The sequence below is a fragment of the Phyllobates terribilis genome, unplaced genomic scaffold (assembly GCF_046119375.1).
Source record: "Phyllobates terribilis strain yellow unplaced genomic scaffold, ASM4611937v1 Scaffold_11__3_contigs__length_659146591, whole genome shotgun sequence".
Classification (NCBI taxonomy): domain Eukaryota; kingdom Metazoa; phylum Chordata; class Amphibia; order Anura; family Dendrobatidae; genus Phyllobates; species Phyllobates terribilis.
In genome coordinates, this window is record NW_027362771.1 from 450,087,924 (window position 1) to 450,113,438 (window position 25,515).

The following is a 25,515-nucleotide window of genomic DNA, read 5'->3' on the forward strand; positions in this document are numbered from 1 at the left end:
TATTCAGTTTGCAATCTGATGGAGGTCAGTATAGATGGACTAATACAACAAGTCCCACACACAGCTAGAAGCCCAATATTTTTTCAGAGCTAGATGCAGAAAAAAATTATATTCAATTTGCAACCTGATGGAGGTCAGTATAGATGGAGTAATAGAACAAGTCCCACACAAAGCTAGAAGCCCAAATATTTTTTCAGAGGTAGATGCAGAAAAAAATTATATTCAGTTTGCAACCTGATGGAGGTCTGTATAGATGGATTAATAGAACAAGTCCCACACACAGCTACAAGCCCAATATTTTTTCAGAGGTAGATGCAGAAAAAAATTTATTCAGTTTGCAACCTGATGGAGGTCAGTATAGATGGACTAATAGAGAAAGTCCCACACACTGCTAGAAGGCCATATACTTTTTCAGAGCTAGATGCAGAAAAAAATTATATTCAATTTGCAAGCTGATGGAGGTCAGTATAGATGGACTAATAGAATGATGCTATGCCCAAAAGATTTTACTTCACTAGGTGCAGTAAAAAAATTGGTATTGTATACACAGGTGGTATATCTTGCAACACAGATAGGCTACTCCACTGACTAACACACTCTGCAATAGGCCAAAAAGGATTAGCTTTGCTAGATTCAGCCAAATGCTGTGAAAAAAACTTGCACAGCACTGGCACAGACCTGCCTGGCAAAAACTGATAGGAACTGATGTAACTCCAATTACAATTAGTCTTTACTCCCACAATCTATCTATTTAAGAGCACAGACCTGCCTGATAAAAGTCGTAGGAAATGCTGTAACCTAGTCCTTAAAAGGACTGCAATCACAACTATTCCCTACTCCCAAGCTATCTGCAGATTTGTGCGAAAATTGGCTTGAAATTAACAAGGTATAGCGCACACAGCAACAGCGGTGCTGTCTAACACGCAGCTGCAGCAGTGAGAAAATGGTGGCGACGGGGAAAATGGCTTGGTCTTATAGGGCAAGGACATGTGACATACACTGCCAATGACACATGCCCTTGCTTGTGTGAAAAAAAGCACTTCGCTCCGTGTGTGCGCTGCTGATAGGCTGACAGATTGCACCTCCCCACTGTAAATGCGGGAAAGAGAAAAAAAAATGGAGATCTTCGTTATTCCTGCTGAGATCCATCCCCTGCCCCTCCCCCCACCCCACTGTACACTCAAACTGCGTATTAACATTAATTTTCATCATTACTGAGAAAAAATCCAGTTATGATTTTGGTGCACGAACAGTTATCGAACATAACCTCGAACAGCCGAATTTTTCTCAAATCGTTCGTGTTCGCCGAACGGCTCGAACACCGCCCAAAACAGCTCGAATTTGAGATTGGCGAACAGTTCGAGTAGAACAACGCTCATCTCTACTAAGGAAATCCTGAAAACACGATCTGTTGGTGGCTCTTGTGGACTGGAGTTGGGGAACACTGCCCTAATGGGAACCTGTTATGTCCCCAAACGCTATTAAATTAACTTGCAGATATGGAGTTAAACTTCATGTTAATAGTGTTCCAAAGCTGTGCTGCCTCAGAACTAAAAGCACGACTACCAGGTAGAAATCAACTCTATTTTTCCAGGCAGCCTTTGGCTTTTAGTCGTTGAGACGTATCTGCAGCATATCAGTGGAAATGGGAGTAACAACACCTGGAGGTTCTGTTCATATCTGCGTCAGAAAGTTATAGTCATAAAAAAATATCAAATAGTTTTATGTATCAGTACAAGTGCCCACGATGCAGAAATGCTGCATATTTTTTCCGCATCTCCCTGGCAGGAAAAACGCATGCGGATTTCAAATGCGTTTTTCCTGACAGGTAGAAGCGTTTGTCAAGCGTTTTTGCATGCATTTCTACATGCGATTTTAGCATCACTTGGAAAAGTGCTTGACAACTTGGTCACACTATATAAATCCATGCAACCGGCATGACGTCATGGAAGGTCCTTTTAGACCATCGCGAGCCGCCCAACACACCGGACGCATTGCTGAGGAGACTGTGGGCTATCGGAAGGTAAGTATAATCTTTAATTTTTATTTTAAATTCTTTATTTTACATTTACTATGGTACCCGGCTCTGGAGGAGAGTCTCCTCTTCTCCAGACCCGGGTACCATCCGCACATTGAATGGCTTAATATCCGCATGTGCACATGTAGTCATGCAGATATTAAGCGATTCAATGCAAGTCAATGGCGGCAATTACACTGCGTGTCCGCAAAATTAATGGACATGCTGCATATTTTTCCGCAATGATAATTCGCAGCGGAAATTTCCATAGCATGTGCACAGCTCATGCGGATTATCATTGGGGACCATGGGGCACATATTACCAAACGTTTTTTAAGCGTTTTCGCTGAGGAAATTCCACAGCAAAAATGCTTCAAAAATGTATAGTGGGCTCGCAGCCTTACAGATTATCATAACTTGTACATTGGTGGTCAGTATCTGGGCAATCACAGATCAGTGATTCCCAGTGGTGCACAGTTGGTACGGCAGAGTCATTTTCCATCTCCAATGTCACTGGGTAAGTCTCTCTTCTGTAGTTTGTAAGTGATCATGGTGAGCGGGGTCCTCTTTTTTTTTTTTTGCCTGTAAAGTGTAACCTCTTAAGGTCAGCCAGGTCCTCTCTCTCTTTTTCTCTCTCTCTCTCATACCCCCATATGTATTGTCTAAGCAATTACAAGCTTTCCAGCATTGAGATTTACGCAAATTTATTCACTGAAAATTTAATTTGGGGGGAAATTTCAGCAGAGTCAACAAATTCGAATTTCAAAATATCCACTCATCTCTAAATATAAGACCATTTCCAAACCATTTGGAGCCCATTATTCTACAGTGGGAAAAATTAGTTGATAATCAATCCAATTAGTGGATTTCCCTGAAAATGTACCAAATTGCAGAAAAAAAAATAAGAGACTTAAGCTTAGACTCTAAAGGCCTTAGTTAGCGCAAAGGGTTATTACTAGTGATGAGCGAGTACCGTCATATTCGTATTCGCTATACTCATAACGACTACTTTGTAATAATCGCATATTCGTTCCGAATAGCGAGTGCAATGTAAGGCAATAGGAAATGCAAGTAATTTTCTGCTGGACCCTACAAAGGGGTCTGGGGGCCAGAGGAAAAGGGTGAAATGGATGGGAAAGTGATGAAACATAATGGGAAGAGCCTGGAGAATGTGCCTGCATGCATTTCTGTCTCACATATGGTTTCTGTGAATAAGTTTGTCGCAGTCTTGCCCCACTTTTACAGACACACAAGAACAACTACCAAGCCTAACCTAAATTGCATGTAACGGGCCAAAAATGCAATATCAAACATATCACTTGTGCAACTCAAAGGACAAAGGGTATATGGTGCCCCCCTCCAGGATGGGTTGGAAAAGCATCTCCAAATGGGTCAGAGATTTTGATTGTCAATATTCCACCGATTATATAGGAAGAGAAGACTTCGTGATACTGTACTACTTGGTCTAGTGCAGAATGTGCAGCATCGTATTTCCGAAAATTACTCCTGGGGGCAGTGTCATAGGTGCAGGGAGATTCCATGACAAGGGCCTCCCTTGTCATACATTTTGTACGATGGAGTACTGTTGTAGTTGTGGCCCTCAATTCAAGTTTTCAGAGGGCCATTAGTCGGTCATCAACATTCAGTGTAAATTTCTATTGAATATGTATCCCCTATCTCAGTGACAATGTGGCAAAACCTGTGACAAGGGCCTCCAATGACAAATATTAGTTTGGTAGGACCACTGTACATTTCAGATTTGTCCACTGCACAATGTGCATAGGGTTTCTAAAATTTAGCCCTCTGGGCTGAGTCATGGTTGAAGCAGGAAGCCATCATCACAAGGGCCTCCAATCACAAATAGTAGTTAGGCTGGAGTAGAAATACTGTCCTGGACTAGTTTGTCCATTGCACAATGTGCATAGGGTTTCTAAAAATTAGCCCTATGGGCTGAGTCATGGTTGAAGCAGGAAGCCATCATCACAAGGGCCTCCAATCACAAATAGTAGTTAGGCTGTAGTAGGAATACTGTCCTGGACTAGTTTGTCCACTGCACAGTGTGCATAGGGTTTCTAAAAATTAGCCCTATGGGCTGAGTCATGGTTGAAGCAGGAAGCCATCATCACCAGGGCCTCCAATCACAAATAGTAGTTAGGCTGGAGTAGGAATACTGTCCTGGACTGGTTTGTCCACTGCACAATGTGCATAGGGTTTCTAAAAATTAGCCGTCTGGACTGAGTCATGGTTGATGAAAGAAGGAAACTTTTTTAATGGGAAGGGGGTGATGCTAACAGCAGTAGCATGAATCTGTATTTTTGGTGAATTTAGGTTGGCTTGCTGTCATCTGTAGGGATTAAAAACTGTGGAGATATCCAGTCATTATTGAATTTAATTAGAGTAAGTCTGTCTGCATTTTACGTGGAGAGGCGTGTGTGCCTATCAGTGCTGATTGCCCCAGCGGAACTGAAAACACGCTCAGACACCACACTAGCAGCCGGGCAGGCCAGCACCTCCAAGGCATATAAGGAGAGGTCGGGCCAAGTGTTCAGCTAAGACACCCAATAATTAAAGGGAACTGAAGCATCAGAAAGGACGCACATATGGTCACTTAAGTACCCCTTGACCATGTTCTGCAACTTATCTCTCCTTGACATTGTTACAGGCACAGATAGCCATTGGTGTTGTGCTGGTTTATTGAAAATTGCCCAATTTGTGCACATTTTCCCCGCACCTCTGTTGGAGCTGGTGTTCGTGTCCGTCCCCATTATCCCTTGGTGTTGAAAAGAGCCAGTACTTCTGCCACCAGCATTGTCTGAGGGTGATGTTTTCAGCAACTTATTTACAACGGACCTCTTGAACGATTCCATAGTAAAACTCTTTGGTGACTCCAAAAGGAGAGAAGTAAATTGCTCCTTGTACCGTGAATCGAGAAAGGTGGCCAACCAGTATAGGTTGCTGGATAAAATGTGTATCACGCAAGGGTCTTGCCACAGACACTTACACATGAACTGTGCCATGTGGGTCAAGCTGCAAAAAGGCAAATGTTCTGTGTCCACAACAGTAGAAACATTACCCATCCTCTCCTCACGCTGACTGGCCTCCACCTCCTCCTCTCCAGCCCATCCAGGCTGGACAGGCATGAAGCTTGGGTTGGGTGTCCCCTCTGTAGCATTATGAGTCCCCTCGGTAGCACAGAAAAACAAGTCCCCTCCCTCCTCATCCTCCTCATCTTCCTCCTCATCAACCAAATTTGCCTGAGAATATTGGCTAGGCTGGGTAGTATCACCCATTGGGAAATCTGGCTCCATACCAACATGCTGGGCACTCAAAGCTTTCTCTTTGAGATTCTGCAGTGATTGCTTCAAGAGACACAGCAGCGGGATTGTTACGCTGATAATAGCCTGATCACCGCTCACGAGGTTGGTACAGTACTCAAAGTTCCCAAGAACCTCACAAATGTCAGCGATCCACACCCACTTGACAGTTGTTATGGGTGGTGGCTGACTTTCAGTCTGACGGGCATGCTGAAGCTGATATTCAGCTACTGCCCTCTGCTGTTCACTAACCCTTGCCAACATGTGATAGGTGGAGTTCCACCGCGTGGGCAGGTCGCAAATGAGTCGGTGACTAGACGCTGTAAGAGCAGCAAAAGCGGTAGAGGCACTAATACAACGCACCTTCTCAAGTAGGTACGGCAAGTTACGGTAAGTTTTCAGAAATTTCTGAACAACTAGGTTCAGCACGTGAGCCATGCATGGCACGTGTACCAGCTTGCCGACCTTTAAAGCCGCCACCAAGTTACACCCATTATCGCAGATGACCAGGTTGGAGGTGCAGCGAGGAGAGCCACTGATCGGTCTGTTGTTTTAAAGCTTGCCACAGCTCTTCTGCAGTGTGTGCTTTCTTACCTAAACAGATCAACTTCAGCAGAGCGTGTTACCGCTTTGCCGATGCGCTGCTGCACAGGTCCCAGCTTGGCAGTGATATGGAGGGTAATTCAGCAGAGGATGAGGAGCAGGAGGAGGGTAGAGAGGAAGTGGAATATGAATAGTTGGTAACCCTGACAGAAGTTGAGCCCGCTATTCTTGGCGTGGTTAGGATTAGAGATGAGCGTTGTTCTACTCGAACTGTTCGCCAATCTCAAATTCGAGCTGTTTTGGGCGGTGTTCGAGCCGGTCGGCGAACACGAACAATTTGAGAAAAATTCGGCTGTTCGAGGTTATGTTCGATAACTGTTGGTGCACCAAAATCATAACTGGATTTTTTCTCAGTAATGATGAAAATTAATGTTAATACGCAGTTTGAGTGTACAGCGGGGCGGGGGGAGGGGCAGGGGATGGATCTCTGCAGGAACAATGAAGATCTCCATTTTTTTTTCTCTTTCCCGCATTTGCAGTGGGGAGGTGCAATCTGTCAGCCTATCAGCAGCGCACACACGGAGCGAAGTGCTTTTTTTCACACAATCAAGGGCATGTGTGATTGGCAGTGTATGTCACATGTCCTTGCCCTATAAGATCAAGCCATTTTCCCCGTCGCCACCATTTTCTCACTGCTGCAGCTGCGTGTTAGACGGCACCGCTGTTGCTGTGTGTGCTATACCTTGTTAATTTCAAGCCAATTTTCTCTGAAATCTACAGATAGCTTGGGAGTAGGGAATAGTTGTGACTGCAGTCCTTTTAAGGACTAGGTTACAGCATTTCCTACGACTTTTATCAGGGAGGTCTGTGCTCTTAAATAGATAGGTTGTGGGAGTAAAGACTAATTGTAATTGGAGTCCTTTTCAGGACTAGGTTACATGAGTTCCTATCAGTTTTTGCCAGGCAGGTCTGTGCCAGTGCTGTGCAAGTTTTTTTCACAGCATTTGGCTGAATCTAGCAAAGCTAATCCTTTTTGGCCTATTGCAGAGTGTGTTAGTCAGTGGAGTAGCCTATCTGTGTTGCAAGATATAACACCTGTGTATAGAATACCAATTTTTTTACTGCACCTAGTGAAGTAAAATCTTTTGGGCATAGCATCATTCTATTAGTCCATCTATACAGACCTCCATCAGGTTGCAAACTGAATATAATTTTTTTCTGCATCTAGCTCTGAAAAAATATTTGGGATTCTAGCGGTGTGTGGGACTTGGTCTATTAGTCCATCTATACTGACCTCCATCAGGTTGCAAATTAAAAATAATTTTTTTCTGCATCTAGCTCTGAAAAAATATTTGGGCTTCTAGCGGTGTGTGGGACTTGGTCTATTAGTCCATCTATACTGACCTCCATCAGGTTGCAAATTAAAAATAATTTTTTTCTGCATCTAGCTCTGAAAAAATATTTGGGCTTCTAGCAGTGTGTGGGACTTGGTCTATTAGTCCATCTATACTGACCTACATCAGGTTGCAAACTGAATATAATTTTTTTCTGCATCTAGCTCTGAAAAAATATTTGGGCTTCTAGCGGTGTGTGGGACTTGGTCTATTAGTCCATCTATACTGACCTACATCAGGTTGCAAATTAAAAATAATTTTTTTCTGCATCTAGCTCTGAAAAAATATTTGGCCTTCTAGCGGTGTGTGGGACTTGGTCTATTAGTCCATCTATACTGACCTCCATCAGGTTGCAAATTAAAAATAATTTTTTTCTGCATCTAGCTCTGAAAAAATATTTGGGCTTCTAGCAGTGTGTGGGACTTGGTCTATTAGTCCATCTATACTGACCTACATCAGGTTGCAAATTAAAAATAATTTTTTTCTGCATCTAGCTCTGAAAAAATATTTGGGCTTCTAGCGGTGTGTGGGACTTGGTCTATTAGTCCATCTATACTGACCTCCATCAGGTTGCAAATTAAAAATAATTTTTTTCTGCATCTAGCTCTGAAAAAATATTTGGGCTTCTAGCAGTGTGTGGGACTTGGTCTATTAGTCCATCTATACTGACCTCCATCAGGTTGCAAATTAAAAATAATTTTTTTCTGCATCTAGCTCTGAAAAAATATTTGGGCTTCTAGCGGTGTGTGGGACTTGGTCTATTAGTCCATCTATACTGACCTCCATCAGGTTGCAAATTAAAAATCATTTTTTTCTTCATTTATCTCTGAAAAAATATTTGGGCTTCTAGCAGCATGTGGGACTTGTTCTATTAGTCCATCTATACTGACCTCCATCAGGTTGCAAATTAAAAATAATTTTTTTCTGCATCTAGCTCTGAAAAAATATTTGGGCTTCTAGCAGTGTGTGGGACTTGGTCTATTAGTCCATCTATACTGACCTCCATCAGGTTGCAAATTAAAAATAATTTTTTTCTGCATCTAGCTCTGAAAAAATATTTGGGCTTCTAGCAGTGTGTGGGACTTGGTCTATTAGTCCATCTATACTGACCTCCATCAGGTTGCAAATTGAATAAAAAAATTTTCTGCATCTAGCTCTGAAAAAATATTTGGGCTTCTAGCGGTGTGTGGGACTTGGTCTATTAGTCCATCTATACTGACCTCCAGCAGGTTGCAAATTAAAAATAATTTTTTTCTTCATTTAGCTCTGAAAAAATATTTGGGCTTCTAGCAGTGTGTGGGACTTGTTCTATTAGTCCTTCTATACTGACCTCCAGCAGGTTGCAAATTGAATATAATTTTTTTCTGCATCTAGCTCTGAAAAAATATTTGGGCTTCTAGCGGTGTGTGGGACTTGGTCTATTAGTCCATCTATACTGACCTCCATCAGGTTGCAAATTAAAAATAATTTTTTTCTGCATCTAACCCAGCCAATATTTTTGGCCTAATACCACAGTTTGGCCACTCAGCTCTGCTCGGTTACCATCCATTGTTTTTTTGTGCAAACAACTCCAGAGTTGTGAATTAGTTAACCACCAAAATGAGTGGAAAAAGGCCTGCTGCTGGTGGAAAGGGGAATAGGCGTGTTGGGAAGGGGAAAAAAGGTTGTGTCCGTGGGGTAGGTGCAGAAGAAAGTCCATCTTCCAGCCAAACTAAAATGTCTACTTCTTTTAGCGGACAATGTGATAAGATCCCTTTCTTACGGCCACGCCAATCGCTACAAATTCCAGATGAGGCACAAAAACAGCAGGTGCTTCAACGGATATCAAGTGCTCCTTTAAGTGGGCTCTCCTCCACATCAACTTCAACATCACAAATACTCCAGTCCTCAAAGGTGTCACCCAAATCGCACTTGCTTCCTCACAGCTCCCAAATCTCCAGCTGCCCGTCTGAGTATGAGGTAGAACAGATGGTTGAGTCTGCAGAGCTGTTTACTCATACTATAGCCTGGGAATCAGAGGTCGACTCCAGCGCTTCTGTGAATCCAGATGAGGAAATGATCTCCACTGATGCCCAGAATCTTTATGAGTCGGATCCAGGACCAGACGCAGAAGGTTCTGACCATAATGTAGACCCTCATTCCCAAACTGTAACTCCTGTTGGTGGAGACAATGAGGAAGACGATGATAAGACTCAAATACCTGATTGGAGCGACAACTTTAGTTTTTTGTCAGGGCAGGAACAGGTTGGCTCTGAGGACGACGGGTGTGATAACGCACAGGGTGATGATGATGAGGTCGGAGATCCCACTTACTGTCAACCCACAGTCAGCCAAGAGATGAGGTCAGCAGAGGAGGTGGAGGAAGATGCTAGTGACGACGAGGTCAGGTTGCGCCTTCCTGGACAGAGACGTAGTACTGGAAGCACGTCAACAACTGCATCCTCAAACACAACTCTGCCTCTCACCACAAGTCGTGGTGGCTCTTCAGGTCGCATGGGTGCTAAGCCTTGCATAGCCTGGGCATTTTTTCAGATCGATAAAGATGACCCAACTCGTGTTATCTGTAACATTTGTCAGCAAAAGCTAAGTAGAGGCCAAAAAATACATAGTTTGAGTACTTCATGCATGAACCGGCACATGGACATGAAGCATAAGTTGCAGTGGGAAGCTCAGTGTGCTACAATGCGGTCTAGCCGGCCGGGCCAACCACCGTCTGCCATATCTTGTGCATCCGCGGCCTCTTCATCCTCTGTGACTGGGGGGACAGCAGTCACACCTGTTTTGGGGCGCAGACCTGCCACCTCTTTACCCGCAACAGCCAGCGTGATTGGCAGGTCATCATTTTCTTTGGAGGTGGTAACACCAGCTGGTCTTGAGCGCTGTCCGACATCGATAGCACCACCTTTGGATCAAGGCAACCTAACATGTCCGCCTGCATCTTCCTCACAGACCGGCAGTTTGCCGGAGACACCCTTATCAACCCCGTCTAAGCACAATAGCCAGCCCTCGGTCCCTCAGATGTGGACAAGTAAAAGACCATTTCCTCCTAGCCATGAGAAAGCTAAGAGGTTGAATTTCACCATCTGCAAGCTCTTGGCTACAGAAATGCTGCCTTTCCGCCTGGTGGACACAGAGGATTTTCGAGACCTTATGTCTGTCGCAGTGCCCCAGTACCAGATGCCCAGTCGGCACTACTTCTCAAAGAAAGGTGTGCCTGCGCTCCACCAGCATGTCGCACACAACATCACCGCTTCTTTGAGAAACTCTGTGTGTGACAGGGTGCATTTCACCACAGACACTTGGACGAGTAGGCATGGACAGGGGCGTTACATGTCGCTGACTGGGCACTGGGTAACTATGGTGACAGCAGGACAAGGGGCTGCTGTCCAAGTCTTGCCGTCCCCACGAGTTGTGCGTCAATCCTCTTTATGTCATTTTTCCACCACTGCTTCTGCCTCCTCAACCTCCTCTCGGTCTTCCACCTGCACCCAAAGCCTGTCTGGTCATGCCACAAGCTTTCTAACTGCGCAGAAGGGATCCTGCACACCTCCTTACTATGCTGGCAGTAGGGCTCAACGTCATCAGGCGGTTTTTACATTGAAATGTCTGGGAAATGTGAGTCACACAGCTGAGGAGTTGTGGTCAGCTCTGGAGAACCAATTTCATGAATGGTTGTCTCCACTGGACCTGAAACCAGGGAAGGCCGTGTGCGACAATGCTGCAAACCTGGGTGCGGCCCTTCGCCGGGGCAATTTCACACACGTGCCTTGTATGGCTCACGTGTTGAACCTGGTTGTCCAGCAATTTTTAGCCCACTATCCCAGACTAGATGGCCTTCTGCAGAGGGCACGGTCGCTGTGTGCTCACTTCCGCCGTTCGCATCCCGCAGCTCAGCGACTTACATCTCTACAGAAGTCGTTGGGCCTGCCACTTCACCGGCTAAAATGCGATGTGCCTACCCGGTGGAATTCAACTCTGCACATGTTGCAGCGACTGTGGCAGCACCGACAAGCCCTGGTGCAATACGTTCTGACGTATAGCCTGGGCCAACGAGATTCAGAGGTGGGGCAAATCACGCTGGAGGAGTGGTCTCAGATCAGGGACCTATGCACCCTTCTGCACAGTTTTGAAATGGCGACGAAGATGTTTAGTGCTGACGATGCCATTATCAGCATGACTATTCCGGTGATTTACATGCTGAAGCACATGTTAAACAGAATTCGGAGTCAGGTGGTGGCACAAGAGGAGGTGGAGGAAGTAGAGGAGTAGGAGTTGTATGCGGAAGGGCTAACATCTGCAAGGTCCAGACGGTCGGCAGCACCAAGGCGGCAGGCATGTGAGGGTGGGGGAGATGGTTTTACCAGGGCGCATGGTAGCAGCCAAACTAGTGAGGAAGGTGCAGGAGCCCAGGAAGAAGTGGAGGACGAACTGATGGAAGACTCATCAGATGAGGGAGACCTTGATCACATTTCTGTTGTGCGAGGTTGGGGGGAGAGGACAGAGGAAGGAAGCATGATTGTTACCTCGCCACCAACACAACAGGGACTTGGTGCTCCTGGATGCGCAACACACATGAGTGCCTTCTTGCTGCACTACCTGCAACATGACCCTCGAATTGTGAGAATTAGAAATAATCCTGACTACTGGGTTGCCACACTGTTAGATCCCCGGTACAAAAGTAAATTTGCAGAAATTATTCCTGCCATAGAAAGGGATGCACGCATGCAGGAGTATCAGCAGAGACTGTTGCAGAATCTTACATGTGCTTTTCCACAAAATACCAGTGGTGCACGTAGTGAATCTCACAGTTCCAACTTGCCAACCGTGGGACCGTCAAGTGTTCAGCACTCAAACCGTGACAGAACCACAGTATCTGCTGGTAACATCAATTTTGCGGAATCATTTCACCACTTTTTTAGCCCATCCTTTGCAAGGCCACAGGAGACAAGAAGTCTGACACATAGTCAACGCCTAGAGACGATGGTACAGGAGTATCTCCAAGTAAACATTGAAGCCACGACTGTGTCACTGGACCCTTGCTCTTTTTGGGCTTCCAATCTGGATAAATGGCCGGAGCTAGCCACTTACGCCTTGGAGATCTTGTCATGCCCCGCAGCCAGCGTTCTGTCTGAACGTGTGTTCAGCGCTGCTGGTGGTGTGCTGACAGATAAGCGCACGCGGCTCTCCACTGATAATGTAGACAGACTCACGTTCATAAAGATGAACAAATCATGGATCCGAAACGACTTTTCTACCCGTGTGTCATCCTGGGGAGAGTAAAAGCTTGATGATTGGTTAAAATCACCCTACCAACCGTTTTAAGCTTTCAAATTACTAATCATGTTTATCTGTATCTTGACTGGAAAATAATTTGGGCTTTGTAGCAGTGTGCAGCACTGATCCTATTAGGCCATCTATACTAAAGCTTCACCAGATTTAAAATTAAAAATAATTTTTAGCTGCATCTAGCCCGGAAAATAATTTTGGGGCTCCGAGATGCGCAAGGCACATAAGTGCCTTCTTGCTGCACTACCTGCAGCATGACCCTCATATTGTCAGAATTCGAAGTAATCATGACTACTGGGTTGCCACACTCTTAGATCCCCCAAACTTTTCGATCAACCTTTTCATTTTAATAAAGACCAAAAAAATGGTCATTTTTGAAATTATAAGCATTAGCAGGTTGTTAGAAACTGAAATCAAACAGTTTTCAACTCAAAACTTTATTCTAGGTGATGTTACATTTTCACATAGGACCCCTTGTTCGAAAGGAGCTTCTGAACTCTCTCGTCCATTGAATTTGTCAGGTTTTGGATGGTTTCTGCTTCAATTGTTTTGCATGAGGACAGAATACCCTCCCAGAGCTGTTGCTTAGATGTGAACTGCCTCCCGCCATCATAGACACTCCTTTTAATGATGCTCCAAAGGTTCTGAATGGGGTAGAGGTCAGGGGAGCATGGGGGTCACACCATAAGTTTGTCCCCTTTTATGCCCATATCAGCCAGAGATGCAGATGTTTTATGTGCAGCATGAGATGGTGCATTATCATGCAGAAAAATGATCTTGCTGTGAAATACACGGTTCTTCTTCTTGAACCATGGCAGGAAGTGCTGTTTGAGAAAATCCACATACATTATGGAGTTCATCTTTAGCGCCTTCAGGGATCCTAAAGGGGCCGACAATCTCTCTCCCCATGATTCCAGCCCAAAACATTACTCCACCTCCTCCTTGATGGCGCTGTAGCCGTGTTTGCGTGGGGTGTCCATCAACCAGCCATCCTCCACTCCATCCATCTGGACCATCGAGCGCTGCACGGCACTCATCCGTGAACAAAACAGTTTTGAAATCAGTCTTCATGTAATGTTTGGCCCACTGGAGCCGTTTCTGCTTGTGTGAAGTGGATAGAGGAGGTCGACAGGATGGCGCATGCACAGCTGCAAACCTCTGAAGGACCCTGCATCTTGTTGTTCGGGGGACGTTGGAGGCACAAGCAGCTTCAAAAACTTGTCTGCTGCTATGACAAGGCTTTTTTGCCGCTGCTCTTTCAACCTGACGTAATTGCCTGTAGGAAAGAGTCCTCAATTTGCCCTTATCAGCACGCACACGTGTGTACTGTGAATCAGCTACATACTTCTTGATTGCCAAGACACTTCATCCTGATCATCGCACAATGTTGATTGTAGTCATGCCTTGACCTAAACACTCCACAATTTGTTGCTTCTCAGCAGCCGACACATCCTTTTTCTTTCCCATTTTGGCAGAAAATGTAGGCTGCTTAATAATGTGAGAGAGCCTTCTTAAGTAGTCTTGCCTTTCATTGGACACACCTGCCAAACTAATTAGCACAGGTGTCTGCAATTGCTTACAGTGATATAAAGAGCCCTGACACACATCACCATCAATGAGTTTAACTGACAAACAAACAAATTCTTCCCTTATCACTCCTAAACACTTTTTGTATAATAATTTGGAACGCAGTGTACATGTGCTTTTCCACAAAACACCAGTGGTTCACGTAGTGAATCTTACAGTTCTAACTTGCCAACCGTGGTCTGTATGGAGTTGTTCAATAAAGGGCCCAAAATTAAGATAACATAGATGGGAGAGGTCTCTATGAATAGGAATTCCTAAGTATTTGATACCCTGTGAGGGCCAGGCAAAGGGAAAGTTGGACTGGATGGAATCCTATATGGATTTGGGGAGGGAGACATCGAGGGCCTCAGACTTCGCTGCATTGATTTTAAAATTTTACCATGTAGCAAAGTGATCTATTTCAGCCATAACAGCATGGATGGATATATGTGATTGAGTGATATATACTAGGACATCATCAGCAAATAGAGAGCACTTGTACTCGGTGCCTCCCACCTCAATCCACCTAATATTGGGGTTATGGCGAATTGATGAGAGCAGGTGCTCCGTCACTAGGATGTATAAGAGAGGGGACAGAGGACATCACTGCCTTGTCCCATTGGTGATTGTGAAAGGTGATGAAAATGTTCTGACGCACCCCCTGGGCCTTGGGACACCCGGAGCCGGACCCTTTTTGGTGGATGCTGGTGGTTGTAGTCTTCGTGGCGGCGACCCAGTTCCGTGGCTCAGGGCGGTCAAACCAGTGGCGGAACTATTTATGTGGTTTTCTTGTTTAAATGTCCGACTACGCCACCCGTGGATTGCGGTCAGAGTGAACCGCCGCTACAGGGCAGACCACTGAGGCTGGTGTTGTGGGTGCAGCAGAGCGTAGCATAACTCCCCACGGGAGGAGTATAGCCTCAGGGCAGTGTATGCGGAGGATGGGGGTGATGGTGCAGGGCAGCAGCAGTAACGACACGGAGTCAGTGATGCAGTTCAGGGCCTTTACTCACAGTTCTTATTATCCAGACCACGTCTGCAGGTAACGGCTGCCCACGTCGTACTGTGCTCACCAGGTGAGGGGCTCAGACAACTCCCAGATAACTTTGGAGCACTTCACAGGACCCCCTTTGTGTGTCCTTTGTCTGGCCTTTCTTACCAACACTTCTGTCCGGCTGCCTCGGGCCTCCTCTTGGTAAACTTGGCGCCAGTTTCCCTGACCCTATGTGGTGCCTTCCTAGCGGGTGTAGCGAGGGGCTGCGCCACATAAAATGTCAGAGCCTCCGGTTTCTAGCTGAGGGTCGTTTCCTGCCTCCACTAGTTCGGGGACCGGTCTCCCCCTTTGGCCTGACCCCTCCACGCAGGTGGATTCGGGCGTGCGGTGGCGACTCGCCCGTCCGCACCCCTGGGATCCCTTCATTCCTCGTTCCTGGAGCCTTCTCCGCTCCTCTTCCTTCCTTCTCCCTCTTCCAGGCCTGGGCCTCTGTTACTAGGCCCGCCTCCGGAGCAGAGCTCATGCAGAGCCCCTGCTCCCTGCCACTTCTGCTCAGACTTCTCTGCACTGAACTAAGATGGTGCCCACCTTTTATACTCCCTTCTCAATGCACCCAGGAACTGCTTCCTCCCTGCTCCTGCACTACAGGGTTCCCCTTCCTCAGTGTTCCCTCCCCCCACTCCAGCCAGGGACAGGGACTGTCGTGCCCATCTCAGGGGCATATTGGTCGCCCTGCCCCACGGCAATGTGGTGTAATGCATGCAGGTGTCGGGTCCTGATCCACACTCCATCCTTACCTGAGAGTGAGATATCACAACTCTGGGTGAGGTGCAATACGTCTTTAGCAACCGAGCCCTCAGGGTGCTACAGTTCCATTTATCTTCAGCCTAGGTGACGTATTGCGATACAGGGCCGTGATTTTGGCTATAAAAGGGTCCCCTAGACCCCTACCCCAAGCTTTTTAAGAGAATCATATATGGCGTGCCAGGAGACTCTATGGAATGCTTTCTCAGCATCCAACGAGAGTATCTAATTACAAATTTTTAACTGCATCTAGCCCAGGAAATACTTTGTGCCTAGTAGCAGTGTCTGCTAGTAAGCGGATTATCCCGGCTGTTAAGCAAGCTGCACCACCAGTAGTTTAGACACTTAATTTTTTCAAAGGAAATGCTTCGGGACCATGGGATACTTAGTGAAGAGCATCAGGAGGCACCCCAAGGCATAGGGGCTGGGACTGGCAGTAGGATGCCTTGCGGTGGACAGCCGAGCTCGATCCTTATAAAAGCTTTTTAACTGCAGCAGCTTTAGTGGACGCTACTGGAGCTGGAATTACCGCGGCTGCTGGCATGAGACTTGCCCTCCAATAGATCCTTGTAAATGGATTTAAAGTGTATTCATTCAAATTAGAGAGACAATTTAAATTAAAAAGCTTAGAGCTGCCTCCACCACAAGGGGGCTCGCTCGACCCACCAGCGGACAGGCACCAGTATTGGGAGAGGGGGGCTGGCCGTCAGGGTTCACCGCGGCTCTGGCACAAACCCGGCGACACGGAGGTGGCACGGGCAGGAGCGGACTGGCCGTGTCGGCTTCTCACTTTTTGGATTTTAGAAGGGCATGACATGCCTATATCTGTGTCTCCCCCTCCTTTTACTCCTCCACCTCTTTTATTTTCGCATGACTATATGTACTTGTCACTTTTGCATGTGTTAGTTATGTCTTCTGAGCAGTTTGTCAGCTTTTGGACACCTTTGAAGGTGTTTTCTATGTGTTTCTATGTGTTTTTGTTTGCCTGCCATTGGTTTTAACGGTGGTCGAAGGTGTTCGACGAACAGTTCGACGAACAGTTCGGCGAACACACGGGTGTTCGACGAACCGAACCGAACTCGAACACTACGGGGGTGGCTCAACACTAGTTAGGATGTGTGATAATAATAATAATAATAATAATCATTTTTATAGCGCCAACATATTTCGCAGCTCTTTACAATTTTAGGGGGGACTTATACAAACAATACAGAATAAGCTTTTCTCAAATCAAAAGGAGTGAGGGCCCTACTCGCAAGCTTACTGTCTATGAGTTAAAGTGTACATATATTGTATAATGCAGCCTTAATATACTAAATAGGATAAATAATAATACATGGACTGGTCGCCAGCCAGTATGTGTACAGTCCTGACCGAGGCTATTAAGTACATGGATGGTATGAACCTGAGATTGAAGAAGATTTTAATATGGGGGAAAACTGGGACGGACAGAGTGCGTTTAGGCGATACGCCAGTCTAAAGAAATCTAATTTAGGGTCCGCTTGAAACTGTGGGTATTGGGAATTAATCAAACTGTCCTGGGAAGTGCATTCCAAAGAATTGGTGCAGCATGCGAGAAATCTTGAAGACGGGGGTGGGAAGTTCAGATTATGGAGGATTTTAGTTTTAAGTCATTGGCAGAACGGAGGGCACGTGTAGGGTAGTAGACTGAGACAAGGGAGGAGATGTAGGGGGGTACTGAAGCACTGAGCGCTTTGTGGGTAAGCGTGATAAGTTTAAATTGAACTCTATATTGGAGGGGCAACCAATGCAATGACTGGCACAGGGAAGATGCATCGGTGTAGTGGTTGGCGAGGAATATGATCCTTGCTGCTGCTGCATTAAGGACGGATTAGATAGGGGAGGGTTTAGTAAGAGGCAGACCGATTAGTAGAGAGTTGCAATAGTCGAGACGAGAATGAATAAGAGCTACAGTAAGAGTTTTTGCAGTATCAAAGGTGAGAAATGTCCTGATTCTTGAGATGTTTTTGAGGTGTAGATGACATGAACGAGCGAGTGATTTGATGTGAGGAGTGAAGGAAAGATCTGAATCAAAAATGACCCCAAGACAGCGGGCTTGTTGCTGGGGAGTAATGGTTGAGCCACAACAGAAATGGCAATATCGGGCACAGGTAGGTTAGTGGAGGGAGGAAATACGAGTAGTTCAGTTTTTGACAGATTCAGTTTTAGGCAGAGGGAGGACATAATGTTAGAGACAACAGAAAGAAAATCACTGGTCTTTTGTAGTAATGCAGGGGTGATGTCCGGAGCAGAGCTGAATAATTGGGTGTCATCAGCATAGAGATGGTACTGAAAACCGAATCTGCTGTCCAATAGGAGCGGTGTATAAGGAGAAAAGAAGGGGGCCTAGGACTGATCCTTGAGGAACCCCGACAGTAAGGGGAAGGAGAGAGGAGGAGGAGCCGGCAAAAGACACAGAGAAGTAGCGGTCAGAGAGATAGGAGCAGAACCACGAGAGAACAGTGTCCTTGAGGCCAATAGTGCGGAGCATAGTGAAGAGGAGCTGGTGATCCACAGTGTCGAATGCTATAGAGAGATCCAGCAGTATCAGCAGGGAGTAGTGACAATTAGATTTAGAGGTTAGTAGATCATTAGAGACTTTAGTGAGGGCAGTTTCAGTAGAATGTAAAGAGCGGAATCCAGATTGTAGAGGGTCAAGAAGAAAGTTGTCTGAGAGATAGCGGATTAGACAGGAATGGACCATGCATTCCAGGATTTTAGAAATAAATGTAAGATTGGAAACAGGTCTGTAGTTGGCCGTGCAGTTCTGGTCAAGGGATGGTTTTTTAAGCAATGGATGTATGCTGGCATGTTTAAAAGAAGAGGGAAAGATACCAGATGAGAGGGAGTGGTTGAAAATTTTAGTTAGGTGAGTGGTGACAGCTGGAGAAAGGGACTAAAGGAGATGTGAGGGAATAGGGTAATTGATGCAAGTAGTAGGGCGAGAAGATGCAAGGAGCCTGATCACTTCATCTTCCGTGACTGGTTCGAAGAGAGAAAGTCAGCAAGATACAATGTGGCGGGGGAGAGCATGCATAACATTTGGGGATTGGGAGAAAATTTCCTGTCGGATATATTCAATTTTTTCTTTGAAATAATTGGCCAGATCGTCAGCGCTGAGGTCGGTGGTTGGGGCCTGTGCTGTTTGATTGAGGAGAGAATGAAACGTGTCAAAGAGGCGTTTAGGATTATTGGAAAGTGAGATGATGAGATTGTTAAAGTAGGTTTGTTTGGAGAGGTGAAGGGCAGAGATATATGTTTTCAGCATAAATTTACAATGGAGGAAATCTTTGGGCAGATTAGATTTTCTCCACAGCCGTTCAGCGCTCCTGGAGCACCTCTGGAGAAGATGTGTTTGAGGCGTGTGCCAAGGTTGTCGCTGTCTATGCCGAATTGTTCTTTGTGTTGGAGGTGCGGCTTCATCCAAGGTTCATGGTAATATTTCGTTATAATGCTTCAATGCAGAGTCGGGACATGAGAGGGAGGAGATTGGGGCCAATGATGATTGCAACTTTTTCATAAATTTCTGGGTGTTAATGGCACGTATATTTCTATAAGTGGGGGTTTCTTGAGTAGATTCACAGTTCTTGTCAGCGAATGAAAGAAGATTATGGACAGAAAGTGGAAGGGGAGAGTTAGTAAAGTCATGTACTGTGCAAAGCCGGGAGAAGATCAGGTTCAATGTGTTCCCATCTTCATGTGTAGGAGAATTAGCAAGCTGTGAAAGGCCGAAAGAGGAGGTTAGGGATAAAAGATGAGCGGCAGATGGGGAAAGAGAATCGCCAATTGGGATGTTAAAATCTCCCATGATTAGAGTGGGGATGTCACAGGATAGAAAATTTGGAAGCCAGGCAGCAAAGTGATCCAGGAACTGACGGGAGGGACCTGGAGGGCGATAGACAACCGCCACTCGCAAGGAGAAGAGCCGGTAGAGTCTGACTGTGTGGGCATCAAAAAATGGGAAGATAAGGGAGGGTACTGGGGGGATAACCTGAAAAGTACATTTTGTTGAAAGAAGCAGACCAACATTTCCACCTGATCTGTTGTCAGGTCTCAGGGTATGAGAGAAGTGTAGGCCACCATAAGAGAGAGCTGCAGCGGCGGCGGTGTCTGACTGCTGGATCCAGGTTTCGGTGAGAGCCAGAAGGTTGAGGGAATTAGAGAGTGTGATGTTCCCACTTGCGTCTTTGTCCCACTCTCCACCAGGTTCACCAAGTGTGCCGTGACAGAAATGTATCATCCCTTTCCACAACAACTTGTCCAGGTGTCTGTTGTTAGGTGGACCTTCCCGGTTACGGAGTTGGTGAGAGCATGGTTCAGATTGTTTAACACGTGCTTGTGTAACGCAGGGACGGCACACCGGGCAAAATAATGGCGGCTGGGAACACTGTATCGTGGGGCAGCCACAACGAAGAGATCACGGAAAGACTGTGTTCCCACAAGCCTAAATGGCAACATCTCCACAGCTAGCTATTTGGCAATCTGCGAGTTTAGTATTTATGCCTGTGGGTGCGTGGCTGGGTATTTACGCTTTCTTTCCAAGCTCTCAGGTACAGACAATGGGACGCTTTGCTGGGACAAGGAAGTGGATGTGGTTGATGTTTGTTGTGCGTGAACAACCGTAGCTTGTGGGCAGACGGTATGAGCGCCTGCTTCCTAAACAGCAGATTCTGAAGGACAGATTTGGTACCCTGGTGTTCCGCTCACATTCTGGGGTGCTTGGCTGCCATGTGGTTTTGCATACTGGTGGTGCTTAGGTTGTCTTTGCCCTGGCCTCTGCTCAACTTGGTATGGCAGATGCTACAGACTACAATGTTTTTCTCTGAAGGACTTTCAGAAAATAATTCCACACAGCAGCTGAACGCCCCCTTGCCCTGTCTTGGCGCACAGCGGGGGTGCTCTTGGGAACAGTTGACCCAGTTTTCACTCTGGGCAAACCACAACCCCTTGGTCCCTGTGTTGGTGCTACATATCCATCTTCCTCTGTGTTGCTGTCATGGCTATGCATGCCAACGGTCCAGGTCTGATCAGTGAACTTATTATCGACCACCTCGTCTTCCATCTTATCGTCATTCCCTGTTGACATTGTAGGCTGACCTGATGGCAACTGTGTCTCATCATCATCAGCCCCCACCTCTGGAGACAGTAAATGATGTTCTGCCAAGTTGGTTTCTTCAGGCCGTAGGTCCTCAAATACTTGAGCATCAACGCACGCCACCTCCTCTTGTCCCTCTTCAATGCTGCACGGTGATAGGCCAGAGTCAACCAAAGGATACGTATCAAACAGATGCTTGGAGTGGCCAAGCTTGGGGTCATATGTCTCCTTTCACTGATAATGGTGGTAGGAAGGAGAATCAGCTTCAGGATTGGATGGGCTAGCCTTCTGAGTATCCACAGTAGACTGGGTGGTCGTGGAAGATTTGTTGCTGCTTGACAAATGCAAAGAGGCCTTTTCGGCTATCCAAGACAGAATCTGCTCTCGCTCTTCTGGCTTCCACACACGTTTATGTTCCAGACCAGGAAATTTTTCCAGGAACATAGTGGATGCATCAAGCTTCTTCTGACCTGACAGACTGAGTGCCTTCTTGCGCACCACGGACAACACCACAGATTTTCAGATGTTGATGGCACAAGCCAAACAAGCTGTCACAGCCAAAATAGTGGTTAAAATGGCCTGGTGCGTGCTTTGCAGCAAGCAGTAGGAAATATTTGGACTACTGCTTTGTGCAGGGCAATCAAAGATTTTTTAAGTAGACTAATATAGACAGAAGGCAGGCTGACACCCCAAAATAGTGGTTAAAATGGCCTGATGCTTGTTTGTAGCAGGAAGTAGGAAATGTTTTGACTACTGCTTGTGCAGGGCAATCAAAGATTTTTTATGTACAATAATATGGACAGAAGGCAGGCTCTGACCCCTAAAGCACTAAAGCAGCAGGGAAAATAGACCAGTGCTAAACAAAAAAAAAAAAGGCAGCACACAATGCTAATTTTGTGTGTGCAGGAAAAATACTGCTTTGCCTCTTACAAAATCTGTTTTAAGATGGACACTGGAAGAATACTTTATCCTCTCCCTAGCTAATACACAAGCTCTCCCCTGTTCTCTGACTTTGTTGTGGGCCTTCAGCTCTGAAAAGAGCTATTCTTTGGTGGTATTATTGAGCTAGTCAGCGGCTCCTTTAAACACAGAACTAGTACACACTGCAGGCAGCCCTTACAAGGGCTTTTGTTTGATCAAGAGGCCTAAACACTCTCCCTAGCAGCTCAGCGATTTCTCCCTATGCTTATAGAATGCAGGCTCTAGACGTAATGTGCACAAAATGGCGGCGGCAGGGCTTAAATAGACCCTATGACACTGGGATGCCAGCCAATCACAGTAATGCCACAATCAAGATGTCTGCAGCATTACTGTGATTGGTTAAGAAGCCCAGCATGTTTACTGGCTGCAAAGGAAGTGCCAAAACTGGAGGCCGGAAAATCCGAATATAGCGAGGCGAGTACACAAATGCTCGCCAAATAACGATTAACCCGAATACCGTACTATTCGTGCGAATAGCGAATAGTAACGAATACACTCGCTTATTACTAGTGATGAGCGAGCACTAAAATGCTTGGGTACTCGTTCAGGTTGAGCAAATTGGAATCCCCAAGTGCTCGGTCTGAGTAACAAGCCCAATGTAAGTCTATGGGAAACTCGATCATTTTTCCGGCGGCTCCCCCCGGCGGTCTGCAGAGGGCCTAAAAATTGCCCAAATTGATGGGAACAGTGCTCAAATGACATGGGATCAGCATGGGGAAGACCCCTGGAAGCATTTTGGATCCCCAGGTCACTGCTATCAGCAATGTTGTCAGAGGTATTACGCCACTTTTACGGACTCACAATAAAACATGCAACAATGAAACCAAAATGGATTTTCCTGGGAAAAATGTTAAGGAACATCCTTTCCAGGGTAATGACTTATATATAAGGCAAAATAAATAACCAAAAGCAAAAATTCTCCTCCACACCTTTTGCTATGTTCACACGTAGCGTTTTTTATGCATTTTTGCACTTTTGCATTGCTTTCAACCAAGACAAATGCATTCACTGGGAAATGTCATTTTAACATTTTACAACCTTATCTGGCCATGTGGTGTGTGACACATCATCAGACACATCTTGTTTCATTTATGATGGAGGGACTTTGAAAGTAACAAAGCCTGTTTTTATAGGGCCATCAGGCGGCCCTTAATATTCTTAAAGGGCCAGCAGTCGGCCCTCGCTATTGTTAGAGAGCCATCAGCCGGCTAGGCTTTTTTGTTCCCATTATTACTGTTAATGCGTATGCAGTGACTGCAAGGGCTGCCAAAAATTTGGACGCAACCAAATATCCCTTTGAAGACATATAGAGGAGGGTAACAGTAAAAGAAATGTTCACATTATAAAGGAGTGGGTCTCCTACAGTGGTAATGCCCATGCTGTGACTGTAAGGGCTGCCAAAATTAGAAAGGAGCTAGTCTGCTATACAGTTATAGTGTATGCAGTGAGTCCAATGACTGCCAAAATTTAGGAAAAACCCCACTAACAATTTAAAGACGCATAGAACTGGGCCACAGTAACGACATGTTTCCATTAAAAAGGAATGGGTCTGCTATACAGTTATAGGGTATGAAGTGAGTCCAACGGCTGCCAAAAATTAGGAAAAACCCCAATAACAATTTAAAGACACATAAAGGTGGGCTTCAGTAATGACATATTCCCATTAGAAAGGAGAGGGTCTCCATACTGTTTGCCTATGCAGTGACTGCAATGGCTGTCAAAAACTTGGAGGCACTCCAATGCCCCTTGCAAGAGACATAGAAGTCGGAGGGCCTCCTGAGAAAAATGCTCCCATTATTAGGAAGTTAGTCTCCCATACTGTTTGCCTATGCACTGAATGCAACGGCTGCCAAAAATTTGAAGAAACTCCAATGCCCCTTGCAATAGCCGTAGATGTCGGAGGGCCTCCTGAAAACAATGTTACCATTATTATGAAGTGGGTCTCCCATACTGTTTGCCTATGCAGTGAAGCAATTGCTGCCAAAAATTTGGAGGAACTCCAATGCCCCTTGCAAGACACGTAGATATGTTGATATGGTACATATGGTGGTGATATAGTGGTGGAGGATGACGATGCGGAAAAGGAGGAGGACAAGAGCAAAAAGACAAAATCATTATGCATATGCCCTTGTCTGGGTGTGAAGACAGAGGTGCATGGGAATAGAATTAGACCTCCTCAAAAAAAGACACTGTATTTGAGTTTATGTTATGCTGCTATCATTCGGTGGTGTTGAGAAGTCTGGCCCAATCCAATCCTTGTCCATTTTTATAAGAGATAGCCTGTCAGCATTTTCACTTGGCAGGTGGATGCGGTTTTAATTCCACCGGCGGCACTAAAAATCCGCTCTGACAAAACACAATATCGGCAGGGCAGGCCAGGACCTCCGAGGCTTAGAGAGCCAGTTTATGCCATGTGTCCAGCTTGGATACCCAATAATTATAAGGAACAGAGGAATAACGGAGGATGTTAGTTTGGTCGGCAAGGTAGTCCCTCAACATCTTCTGAAACTTTGCACTCCTTGTGAGAGTACCCCGAACCTCAGGGCCTGTGCGATGGGAGGGTCTGAGAAAACTGTCCCATAACTTTGACAGTGTTCCCCTGCCTCTGCTGGATTGCATTTGTGTCTCTCTCGCCTGTACTCCTTGGTTGTCCAACGAACTGTGACCTCAGCCGCCAGCGTTTTCAGATGGGAATTTTTTAAATAATTCCGCAACAAGGGCCTTCTTGTACTGTACCATTTTATTAGGCCTGTCCTGCAAGGGAATAAGTGTGCCGTCAGCGAGATGTACTGTCCTTGCCCACAAGCAATTATCCACGTGTCCATGGTTAGGTGGACTTTCCCAGTAACTGCGTTGTTGAGGGCACGTCTAATATTCTGGGACACATGCTTGTGTAATGTGGGGACGGCTTACCGGGAAAAAAAGTGGCGGCTGGGGACCGAGTACCGAGGGACGGCCTCTGCCATGAGGTTGCGGAAAGCTTCCGTCTCCACGAGCCTAAAAGGCAACATTTCAAGCGCAAGCATTCGCAAAATGTGGTAATTTAGTAGTGTGGCCTGTGGGGCGTTGGCTGCATATTTGCGCTTGCGTTCCAATGACTGGGGTAGGGACAACTGAACGCTGTGCTGGGACAAGGTCGTGCACGTGCTTGCTGATGGTGCTACTTGAGAGTGTGCAACGACAGGTGCAGGGTTGGAGGCATCTTGACATGTGCCATGGACAGGGGATTGGCGTAAACTCACAACAGCACGCAGAAGCAGTGGTGTCACCCGCAGACACTGTTGCTGGACCCTGGGGTTCGGCCCACTTAGTCAAGTGCTTTTCTGCCATGTGCCTGATCATGCTGCTGGTGGTCCGGCTGGTAGTTTTGCTACCCCTGCTGATGCTGGCCTGGCAGGTGGTGCAAATGGCCTTTCTGGGGTTATCTGCAAAATCTTTAAAAAATAACCACACTCGGGTAGACCTAACAGTTGTACTGGCAACTTCCGTCGTGTTGGCGT